General features: G+C 47.5%; 1 protein-coding gene across 4 annotated transcripts in view; it reads right to left on the bottom strand.

Moving 5' to 3' along the window:
* Positions 1-12902, bottom strand: part of SMOC1 (SPARC related modular calcium binding 1) — a 144661-nt gene that overhangs the window by 40757 nt on the left and 91002 nt on the right. The window lies entirely within an intron of this gene.

Raw genomic sequence — 12902 nt, 5'->3', positions numbered from 1 at the left:
GCTTGCTGGAGGTTGAGGCCAGCATTCTGAGTTGCGTGACACCTGACCCTGCTATTACTGTCACGTGCCGACGTAAGACCCAATTCCCACAGGGGCCAGGGCGATCCTGAACAAGCCGACGATCATCCCCGGACACGAGGTGCCCCTGGAGGAGAGGAATAATGAAGCTGAATATCTTATTTGCCTCAAACTGGAGTCCTGAACAGTCATCTTTTGACACCAAACTGCCCATTTGATCTGGAAGTCATTGAGGGAGAATAAACACAGTGGAAAAACACACAATGTCATTTTTTTTAATAGCATCACTTCCCCAACTCTATTAACACCCCTTTCCGCTGAATTCAATGAACCACTGAATGAAGTCTTTTGGCAGCTGCAATGCACATTTGGTTGCTCCTGCCGGATGCAGGGTTCACAGTCTAAATAGCCCAGCACAGTGTGCTCAGCCCCTCCACACAGGGTGGCTTCCTTTCAGAAGTCTTAAAGGTAACAAAGGGAAAGTGAGAAATCAAACATTCTCACAGGGACAATGGTGACAAGCCAAGTGCAAAATGGCTTATGCGATATCTTGATATTCAATTAAAATCATCCCATACTCTAAGAGCTGTATCTCTCTCTCTCTGGAGCAGGAAGACAGAAAATACTCTGTTTATTTCTCCCATCACTGACAGGAGAGGCTGGGACAGTCCATCTGGTCCAGCAATCAGCAAAGAAGTCTGCTGCTCAAGGAGAGGAAGGAGGGTTTCCAGATTCCCCCCCGCCCCGGGGAAGTCGAGGACCTCCACAATTGCCCAGATGCAGGTTCAGAAGCCCACAAAGCGTGAAGCCACGTGTAGGGAGCGAATCTTCCTGCAGGGTAGGGTCACCGAGGGTGAAGACATACAGCTGCACTGCCACCATGGAGGCCTTAGCTGGAAATCTTTATGAAGTGAGAAAAGACAAGTGCCCTGCTGCCAGGAGAACCACCTGTGACATCCAGCATGCCCCGAGGATGGGGAGCCAAGCCAAAGCCAACAGGACCCTCTGACCATCATCTCCGGGCACCTGGGCACCTGGCGTCCAACCCAGCAAACAAGCGCACCCTTCTCCCAAACATAGGTCCAAGGCCTGGGTCCAAGGTCCACATCAAGCCTGCTTCCTGGCAAGCCCTGGGGCGACACCAGGCCCCACACTGAGCCCTACACTGGGCCCTGGGGAGAGAGAAAAGTTTATACGTGTACCCCTGGCCTCCCAGTTTCCAGTGGGGTCACTGTGCAGACCCCGACTTGACATCCACTAAGTTGGATAACCTGAACCCCTCGCGTTTCTTCTCTGGGCAGTGATATCCTCTTCTAAAAGTGAAGAATGACTGCATCCTAGCCTCAGGACACTGTGTCTATAAAAGACTCTACAGGCCTCTTAAAGAAGGCATTCAATCATCAAGTGTTAAATCATCTTATCCAACTGCTTACTTTTAAAATTGGATTTGCAGCATGAAAATTCGACAGTTTTTACAACAAAAAATCAAGTAAACCTTACAACCCAGTAAGACGACAAACAGCCTGATTTCAAAATGGGTAAAATATTTCAATAAACATTTCCAAGATGCACGGACAGCTAATAGATATGCAAAAAGATGTTCAATAGCATTAACTGTTAGGAAACCACAAATTAAAACCACGATGAGATACCACCATGTACCTACTAGAATGGCTAAAAAAATTTTTAAAAGACACTCTTAAGTGACAAGGATACAGAGGAGCTCAAATCCTCATTCACTCTTCATGGGAATGTAAAGTTGGGTCGCTACATTGGAAAACAGTCTGACAATTTCTTTAAAAATTAAACATAAACTTACCAATCAATCTTGAAATTTTACTCCTGGGACTCTATCCAAGAAAAATAAAGACATATCTGCCCAAAGACATATACACACATATTCATAGCAGCATTATTCATTAATAGCCTCAAACTGGAAATAATCCAGATGTTCTTCTGCTGGTGAAGAGGTAACCAAATGGTGATACATTCATACAACGGAGTATTATTTAGCAATTAAAAGGAATGAATTACTGATACATGTAATAATATAGTTGAACTTCAAAAATATTACACTATGTAAAAGAAGCCATGCGCAAATACTACATATGGTATGACCCCATTATATAAAATGCCTAGTAAAGGTAACTCTATAGAGATAGAAAGCAGATACATGGTTGCCTGGAGGAGAGGGTCAATATAACTATAAATGGGTACAAGGTTTCTTCGGGAAGTGATGGAAATGTTCTCTGGTAATAGCTGTACTTCTCTACAGATGTACTAAATTCACTGAAATGTACATTTACAGTGGGTAAATTTTATGGTGTGTAATTATACCTTAATAAAGATTTTAAAGCCAAAGAGGGACAGAGCACCAAAGACGTCACAGATACACCATCAGGAGGCAGTAGCTAGATTATCTGAGTGATCCTTAATTTGGGGGGAGACTCTTCCATAGAGCTTAAAGAAAAATACATCTGAATTTCAGTTTACACATACGCACATGATGATTTCATGTGTGTGTATGTTCACGCTTGGTGATTCTTACAGACCTGCAATAGTAAGACTTTATTTTTCTTTGATGCCATAATACTCTTCCTGATGGAGAAGAAGATAGAATATTGAAAAAAAAAAAAAAACACAGTTCAAAGATGATCATTTCTCTTACAGGGAGAAAAGGTAAATTTGGAAACATTAAAGAAAAAGAGGGGTTTACAGGTGGCCCTAGAGGTAGAGAACCCGGCTGCCAATGCAGGAGACATAAGAGACACGGGTTTGAACCCTGGGTCGGGAAGGTCCCCTGGAGGAGGGCATGGCAACCCACTCCAGTATTCTTGCCTGAAGAATCCCATGGGCATATGTAGATAGAAACATAACACTCATTATTCCAAATGATGTGGCCCTGAGATTGGGCACAGAAATACAGAAATCCTAAGGCTGACTTAGGATGTTGTGAAGAGCCGACTCGTTGGAAAAGACCTTGATGCTGGGAAAGACTGAAGGCCAAAGGAGCAGGGGGCACCAGAGGAACAGAGGATTAGATGGCATCACAGACTCAATCGACACAAATCTGAGCAAACTCCCGGAGACAGGGAAGGACAGGGGAGCCCAGCGTGCCACAGTCCATGGGGGGTTGCAGAGTCAGACACAACTGAGCAGCTGAACAACAACAGCTGAAACAAAATCAGTCAAACTTGAGAAAATTTCTCAAGGATGATGTCAAGATCAAGAATAGTACGTGTTACCACATTTTGTAACACTCAGAGTTCCTAGCAGGTTGCTTTCTTCATCTATTCTTGCCACTGGCCAGGGCACAGGAAGTCACCAAGCAGATGAAAAGAGATTGAGCTTCAGCGCAGGGAAGTGATTTGTTCAAGACCCCAGAGGCAGTGAGCAAGCGGTACTGGCAACTGCTCAGGCCCGGAGCAGGCATCTGGCCTCTCCAAAATTCCCCAGCCCCCCAACCACACCTCCCCTCGCAGGTGCAGCCCCAGAGAGCCACAGCCCCCAGCATGGGCCCTGTAAGCCCATCCAGACAGTGGGTTTATGTGACACCACAATTCCCTGCCCTGCAAGAAGGCCTGGCCCATGCACAGACAGCTGGAAGTCACTTCGACCCCCAATGACACTGTTCAAAGCCTCCTCTGTTTGGCTTTTTGACTCCTGATTGACATTCGCTGGCGAGTGGAGCTAAATGCCGCACTGAGGACAATGTTGACCCGCTCTGACTATTCGCAAGGAAAGACTTTTCAGAATAACAAACAAAACAAAACAAAACCCCCAAAACATTGGTGTGCTTAAGGGACTGAATAGAGCCCAAGAGGTCCAAGGAGGCAGGGCTGGGCCTTTCAAGGGGCTGGCAAGTCCATTGAGGAGTTAATTGTTTGGGTGTACAATGAGTTTATTCTGACCACATACAAAGAGCTTTCTCTTCCAGGTCCTTCAAAAGCAAATGTGTCAAAGGGGCCAGAGGAGGAATCTGTATTAATGGCATCTCTTGGGGTCTTGAGACTGAGGAGCCTTGGAGAATGAGAGAAAGAGAAACCACCACCCACAGCCCGAGACTGAGAAAGTTTCTCAATGATCCCAAGTCTGCTTCGATTCTTGGGTTCTGCCCAAACCCTGGTCCATCACTGGTCACCCTCCCTCTTGGATTCATTCAGGCTGCAAGACATGGAGATAAACTTCAGCCCAGTAGAAGTGTTGGAAGGTTCTTGCTATTGAAGGGACTACATTTATTCCAGTGCCATCGTCCCCCTCAGCATGTGACTCAGACCCAGTATGAAAGTCGAGATGACTTATTCCGGGCATCACAGGGAGACAACAGTGTCTGTTTACAGAAATGTCCCTTAAGAACCTGGCCCGAATCATACCAGGGGGAGGATGGAGTTGCTAGTTAACCTCAACATTTCCTGAGGTCCCATGACCAACAAGGCTCAGAAATGTACTCTGAGCTGTCCTGATTCTGACCATTGAGAACAGAAGTTATCTGAGTACTTCAGGTCCTTTCCAGAGTGAGAGATCAGTGCTCTACATCTGACCACCCACATGCACCCTCCTTCCCAATACAAGTGAAAACAAGCTTAAAACTGTCTTTTTGCAAGCAGTTCCCCACATCATCAAGCTCCATATTATCTTGAGTTAGAACAGAAACAAAGGGCTGGCGAAAAGGGTAAACCAGAGATGGAAGAAGAGGGTGGTGAGAGGGGTGGGGTGTAGGGCATCCGTGGCACTGGCAGCAGCAGAGCTGGCTCAGAGCTGGGTTCACACAGAAACTGGGCTAGTTTTTTAAACTAGAAATGACGTTCAACAGGTAATTGCAAACAGAGAGGCCTCATGAACCCTCCACCCAGTTTCCTCCAACGTAGCAAGCATCTTTACAGGTAACATAATTATATAGATAACATCATAATAGTATAATATCGAAATCAGGAAATGGATATTGGTATAATCCAGGGACCTTATTCACATCGCACCAGTTTTGCATGTGCTTGTTGCTGGGTGTCTGGTTGGATGGGCGGCGTGTAGCTCTATGTGACTTTATCCATGTGCAGATTCATGCAACCACCACCACGATCAAAATATAGAACTAGCCCATCACTACAAAGATATGCCATGCGCTACCCTTTTATAATCACACTTCCCCTTCTTCATCTCATCTTTCACCCCTGGTAACCACTAACGCTTTCTCCATCTCTATAATTTTGTCATCTTCAGAATGTTATAGAAATGGCATCACGCAGGAGACGATCTCTGGAGGCTGGACTTTTTCACTCTGCATAATGCCCTTGAAATCCTTCCAGCTGTTGCCGCGCGTGTCAGCTGCGTGTGTCAGCAGTGTGCTCCTTTACGTTACTGAATAGTATTCCATGGTGTGGATGCACCTCAGTTTGTTTCCCCCACTGAAGGGCGTTTGGGTTGTTTTTACCCTTGGCTATTACAGAGAAAGCTGCTGTGACTACTTGTGTACAGGTTTTTGTGTGGACATAAGTTTTCATTTCTCTGGCATAAATAATCAGGAGTGCAATCACTAGATTATATGGTAAGCATATGTTTTGTTGTTTACCTTTTTAGGAAACTTCCAGAGCGGCTGTATCATTTCACATTCTTATCAACAATTTATGAAAGATCCAGTTCCTCTGCAGCGACATTTGGTATTGTCACTATTTTAGCTCTTCTAATAGGTGTGTAGTGATATCTTACCGTGTTCTTACTTTGCACTTTAAAATTTTTGATCAAAGTATAGCTGATTTACAATATCATGTAAGCTTTGGTTGTATAGCACAGCAATTCAGTTATGCATATATATATGCATATTCTTTCTCAGATTCTTTTCCCTTGTAGGTTATTACATAATACTGAGTCTACTTCCCTGTGCTATGTAGCAGGTCCTTGTTGGTTAATTTGCACTTTTTATAGCTAATGACGTTGAACGTCTTTTTGTGTGTTTATTTGCCCTCTTTATATGTGTTTAGGTGAGAAGCTTACTCATGTATTTTTTCCATTTTTAAATTAAATTGTTTTTCAACTGTTAAGTTTTTAAGCATTCTTTATATGTTCATATGTCCTCTGTCAGATAGGTGGTTTGTAAGTATTTTCTCCAAGTCTGTAGTTTTTAATTTCCTTAACAAGATACTTTGAAAGCAAGTTTTCAATTTTGGTTAAGTCCAATTTATCAATTAAAAATTTTTTTGAATCACATGTTTGGTATTCTACAACACTAAAGCTCAAGGCTCACCCACCTATCAGGTCTAAAAATTTTCTCCTATGTTTTCTTATAAAAGTTTTAATAGCTTTAGATTTTACATTGAAGTCCAAGATCCATTTTGACTTAATTTTCGTATGAGGTGTGAGGTTTAGGCTGAAGGTCTTGGCAGGTTGTTTTGTTTTTGTCTATTGGGTGCCCGATTGCTACAGCACCATTTGTTGAAAGGACTATCTTTACTCCACTGAATTCCTTTTGCACATTTCAAAAATCAGTTTGCCGAGCTTGTGTAGGTCTATTTCTGGGTTCTCTGTTCTGTTCTGTTGATCCTTATGTCAACATACAGTGAAAATACTCCGTATGATACTATAACGGTGGATACCACTACCCATGTGTCTATTCCCACAGAGTATACGACACCAAGGGTGAATCCTAATATAAACTGTGAACTTTGGGTGTTCATGGTGTGTCAATTCAGGTTCACAGTTGTAACAAAGGTACCCACTCTGGCGGGGGTCGGGGGGGGGGGGGGTTTGATGGTGGAGAAAGCAACACATGTGTGGGGACAGGGGCATATAGAAAATTTCAGGACCTTCCTCTTAATTCTGCTGTGAACCTAAAACTACTCTTAGAAAACTAAGTCAAAAATAAATAAAAACAGAATAAAATAGACATTTAAAAATATGGAGTCACCACATTTGTTTAGATGACCAAAGCAAAGCATGGATTGAAAATTCATAAAGGGTCATGAAGGGAGTAAAATATTAAAGATCTCTTGGTTAAAAAAAAAATCACATACAGTGATTCCTCTCACTTTCTTTTTTAAAATTGTTTCAGCTACTGTAGCACCATTGCCTTCTCTGGGAGGTAGTAAAGGACAGGGAAGCCAGGCGTGCTGCAGCCCGTGGGGTAGGGAAGAGTCAGACCCAACTTGAGGACTAAACAACAACACCGCCATTGCCTTTCCACATAAATTTTGGAATAAGCAGCCCTTGAACCTCATGGCTTTCCTTCAACAGGTACAACAGGACCGGAGAGTGACAACTCCTTGGCCTTGACCACAGGAGCTACGTGGCGCTTAGGGCTGGAGGAGTGGTTCAGATGTGGCCCCAAGGCCTGTCCACCCACAGGCTGATATCCCTGCCTCCCTCCAGCTTGCTGGGCCACACTTGGAACTGAACTCATTCAGCCAAAGAACATGTCCTCAGTGGCCAGACAAGGTCAAAGCATCCCCTAGACTTCAGGAGCCCCACAAAGGTACCAGGCAGAAGAATCAAGAACTTGCCAGTGCACCATGCTCATCCCAGGCAGCCTCTTCCAAGGGTCTCTCCTTAGAGGCTCTGATCCTGGGAGCTGCTGGCCAGGGCATTTGGAGGGGCCACCTGCCATCCCTCCCCTGCTTCCCAGTATCCCAGCATCTAGAAGTCTGTGTTCCTCTGGGAGGCTTCCCCTCCGTGATGATGCCTTCGACAAGAAGAGGCTAAGAGCATAGAGTGTGAGCTCCACGAGCTGAGGGCTCTTACATTTCACCCGCCACTGGGTCCTCAGGGACTGTAACAAAGCTGGCACTGAAGTCTCAATGAATATTTGTTGAATGAAAGAATAAAACAGCCAAGTATAAAACACCAGTGGTCACTAACACCAGGGGACTCGTTAGAATCCAGATCACAAACCCTGTTTCCTCTCCACTCCTCGGAAATCAGGTATCCTCCATTCGTAAACTTTCTTCTGGAGACCCCAGAATAGGGGCTGAGGTGGAGGGTGGGCAGTTGAGTAGATGGAGTTACTCCCTGCTGGGGGAGTAATGAACTTGGGTAGTGGGAGATGAGGGGCACATGTGAACGCTCAAGCACACTCGTGCACACCCCTTCTGCAGCTGATCTCTTTGAAGCTGATATACTGATATGCCAGGCTTGGTCAGGGTGGCTCGGACACCAGACAGCGACCTGCACGCAGAGAAGAAAAGAGCTGCATCTCATGGGCCTGGAGCTACTTAGGTGCAGTTTGTAGCAGGCATGCATCAGAAGGAATGGTTCTCCACAGGGAAATCCGAGGTCAGCACATAGAGGTCATCAGTTGCCCATCTCCATTCAAATCCAGCCCAGGCTGGAAGGTAATCAGACTTAAGCCATCTCGTGGCAAGGCTGACAGATCACCGTGAATCTAGCCGCCGTCTCTGGGCTGAGAGAAGAGAAAAAAGAGGTGGCTGGGAAGAGGTGAAAGACCCGTGAACGGGCGACATTCTGTGTATAGGATGCTCTGAGACGGCTGGCTCTGCACACCTCCACCAGGTTGGAGACAATGCAAGGAAACCCTTCAGATGTACTTAGCCCCCGTGAGGGCAGAGGCTAGAGACCACACGAGCCCCTTCATCTGGGAGACCTGCCATCCATCATCCCTGCCGGAAGCACATCCCTAGGCCCTGAGAGGGAGTGCTGATGGCTCCACCGTTTGCATGACAAAGGTCTCCAAGCTGGCATCAACGTGTAGACCAAACACCGCGAGAGATCCTCAAAACCGAGGCCCAGAGACGCTGGAAAAATAACTGCAGCCCACTCTGCGCTTGCAGCACAGGCTACGGAGCCGTCAGCGGAGGGGCGGGGCTTGAGGGCGCAATAAAAGAAGTCTCTAGGAGCTGAATGTTGGAGGTTCCGCTTCTCTCCAAGGCTGGCTTGACAAATACAGGAGCACGTGCAGAAAAGAGAGCAGTTTTCTAAATGTTTTTATTCTTCTCTCACTTTCCTTACACTGCTCACTCCCAGAGCTCTTAGAACTAAGAAAGCAAACTGCGGAAAACTCCCGATGACCCTAAATTTTCACTGGCCACGTATCCTAGGCGCTCCAAAGAAAAAGTTCCCGGAAACTGCCAGAAATCATTGTCCAAGTCCTCTCCCACTGTTCTCCCATTCTTCACCTGCCCCACCAACACCACACCGGAAGCTGAGAATGTCCTTTCTGCACTTCATAAGCAATGAAGCCTAGGACCAGTCCTTGACTCTGTGTTAGGTTATCCTGGAAACTCTCTCAAATCACCCACATTTGTTAGCATCTAGACCCCTGAAAGAGGCACCTCGGGAAAATCCACAAGCCTTGGTGGGCCAGGAGAAGCTGCTCAGGGTAAAATCATCACTTCTAAATCGCATTTTGATTCCCAGTCACTTTTCTACTTCAATGGAAACCCCAAATTCCTTCCTCTCAATTTCTGCAGCTTTCAACTGTTTTAGCAGCAGATGGTCAGAACTCAGGGGTTGCTGGGGGGTCCTTTCCTCTCTTCTGATATTCCTCTGTAGCATCAATAAAACATATGTGGATGCACGTGTGCCCCCTGCCCCCCCAAAATGCACACATACCCCTTCCATCTCTCTCGGAGGGCGAGGACCATCAGAGAAGGGACGGCTGCAGGATGGGAGTGCCCCAGATCAATGGATATTTGAAACTCAAACACATGGCCCGGGACCTCCCCCACATGTGTTAATTACCACACATGTGCCCATAAAGGAGTCCGGGGAAACACAAGGGGCCCAAAGAACAGAGCACAGTGAAGACATTCCAGGGGATTAAGTAAACAGTCTGAAGTTCTGACCCTCCTCCTCTCCTGCAGCACGTGCATCTGGGTAAGATAACCAGGCCTCCTTCCCCCCACTTCTCCCCTCGGGCCCCACACCTGTGGACCCAGGAGCAGGAGCGACCCAGACCTGCTTGCTGGCCAGACGCCTGTGACCTGCTACCGCCTGGCCTCTCTCCCTCTCTCCTGCCTCCTGCTATCTCCCCGGGCCTCCTCCCCCAGCCTCCTCCCACTCTGCCTTTCTCCTCCTCGCCTTCAGAGGACTGATTCCTGGCCGGCAACCAGACCCTCCGTCGCACAATACGCCTTTTCATTCCTCCCAGGCGGAGAGAACCAATCCCTCCAAGTCCCGTCCATGGAGCATGTTCAAAAAGGCGGAAGGGTGGGAAAAGAAAGAGCTGGGTGTGCTCCTCCCCTGCTCCCACCCCCCACCCCAGCCCCTACACATACATGCACCCAGACCCCCAGCCTCGCCTCCTTTCTGGACGTCCTCTGGGCCAAGCATCCCTCTGGGCAGGTCTCTGGAGTTGCGGCTCTCGGGAGATGCCTTCTGGGAGACCCCCCATGTGGGCACGAGCTCAGACAAGGGCCCTTTGTGTCTTCCCACCTGCTGCCCTCCGGAGCACATTCCATTCTTAAGTGGCAGCTGAAGAGGCACCTCAGCGGGGCTGACACAGGATATTACCAATGCCCTCTCGCACTCTGTCCCCATTCAAACCCCAGCTTCCTGGACAGGTGTGGCTTCAGGTGGGCCTTCCTACAGGTGGCTTTTCACTGCCCTGCCCGTGGCAAACAAAGAGAAGAGATTCAACACCTCTGCTGTTGTTCAGTTGTGTCCGACTCTTTGCGATCCCACAGACTGCAGCACCTCTGGGAACCCTCCAAAGTAGAAGGAAAGAGGGGCCATTGGGCAGAAGTCAAGTCTCCAGGGAGCAAGTGAACCCTAGCATCTTCCCCCACCCCCCTGCCAGGCCTTTGCACCAAAGAGGAAGCCCCTACACCACCATCTGGAATGGAGGAACCCACCAGGATAAGGGAGTGAAGAGGTAGAAACTTCAGGCTTCACACTCTATCCACCCCGCTCCCTGGAGGAATCAGATTCCCCTGTCTTCTCCCACCTGGATCAGCAAGAGCCTGCTGTGAGCACGGGTCTGATTCCTATTGTCATTCACAACATACAAGACAACCTGGGAAATATTTCTCTGAGCAGTTTAAAAGCCAGATGCTCTGGTTGGCCTTTTTGGGGGCAGGTGCTTCACCCAGCATCATGCACTCCGTGGGGAAAGTCTGGGTGGTCTGTTCTGCATGGCTGCTCTTTCTTTTTCCTACCACCAGGACCTCATGACCAGGATTAAAGCTTATGCTCCTGAAGACTTCAGTGGCAACAAGCAAAACTAAAGGCAGTTCCCTTTTCCAACCCCAATCAATTACAGACAGACATGCCACTCACAGAGTTGATGATTTCAGATCTTTTCAGGAAGAAATGTTTATCCCCTCTCCTGCCCTCCCTCCTAGAAGGGAACCACCAACATTCAAGGCTGTCTTCCTGGCGCTGTGAAGTACTTTTTGCCCACTTACTCATTCCTGTTCACTGGTAGGGAAGCAGCCCATTGGGTCCTTTGGCCCATGGTTTCTAGAAGGAGGTGATATCACCAAGCTCTACTCCCATATCTTCTTGGAGCACCTGCATGCAGGGAGAGCAGGTTCTCCAGACTTTCAGCTCCTCCATTCAAGCAGGGGGACTCTGCCTCCTCTTTGGGTCCCCATGGAATTAGCATCTGGGGCAAGGGCCAGGGCCTCACCTTGGTCTCTCTGTGACTGCAGTGTAGGATAAGCCTGCTTGCCCCACTCTGATCCTTGCAGGCCCAACTCTCCACATAGCTCTTATGAGCATGAAGTTCCCAAGGCTCAGAGTCAAGTAGGAGGGCTCAAACTCAGCTGAGATCTTCCACCTGGGTTTTACCTGAGACCCCAAAATGAGGCTTCTGGAGTGCTTGCATGGGCAATAAAATTGAAACCTGTTTTCCATGCAACCACCCGCTGTCTGTGTGTATGCTGTTCTGGAGGTAAGAAGTGGCGAATCTTAGCGTCTTCCATACTGGAAAGTATGGTGAGCACATCCCAGGGGCCCATTCCTCATGTCGGCTAGTCCACTAACCAGCACTCAGACAAATGCCCTCATCAAGGCCAACTGCACAATTTGTAGGGCCCAGTGCAGAGTGAAAAAGCCTTTTCTTCAAAAAGCCAGAGAAAGGGTGCCACGAAAGACACTAAAATGTTAAGTCTGATCCTCTCCTCCATGGTCTCTCTCTTGATTTGTCATGGTGTTTTTCCACTTGCTATTTGTCATTGTTCTAAGTAAAGAAAGGCTTCCCTAGTGGCTCAGACAGTAAAGAATCTGCCCACAATGCAGGAGACCCAGGTTCGATCCCTGGCTTGGGAAGATCTCTTGGAGAAGGAAATGGCAACCCACTCCAGTATTCTTGCCTGGGAAATCCCGTGAACAGAGGAGTCAGGTGGGCTACATTCCATGGGGTGGGGGGGGGGGCAGGGGCGCAAAAATCAGACAATGACTGAGTAACAAATACGTTCTTACTTTCTAGGTAAAGAAAAATGAAAATTCTAAGCAGGTTATGGAAGACCCGTAGCCCTCATCACAAAAGCTATCTGTCAGTGAAGCCACAGTGAACATGCACAGTACATGTGTCTCTACAATGAAGCCACAGTGAACACGCATAGCACACGTGTCTCTACTGCCCACATGCATGCTTCATTGTCCCATTGCACTGTGCTGACAAAACCCAAGTTCAAGGGCAAAATAACAAGAATTTCGAGACCACAGCTGCCCAGGTCACATGCCCATGGAGCATCGTAGTCTTAGTGAAGAGACTCTGGATGTGCCAGAACAATTATCAAGGAGAATCAGAGAGGAAAAATTATGCTCAGATGAGTTTCCAAAATAGAAGAGTCTGGGTAGGCTTGGGCATGCCCGCCTTCACTGTGCGCTTCTGGTTAACGCCAGTGGTTACCGGTAGTTGATTGACTGAACTTCCCAGGAACCAAGGGTCTCAGGGTCCTCGCCTGCCACGTGCACTGCTCATCTCTCTCAGAAAT

Source organism: Ovis aries, chromosome 7 (genome assembly GCF_016772045.2).
Source record: "Ovis aries strain OAR_USU_Benz2616 breed Rambouillet chromosome 7, ARS-UI_Ramb_v3.0, whole genome shotgun sequence".
NCBI classification, from domain to species: domain Eukaryota; kingdom Metazoa; phylum Chordata; class Mammalia; order Artiodactyla; family Bovidae; genus Ovis; species Ovis aries.
This window is presented reverse-complemented; position numbering and strand designations above follow the sequence as displayed.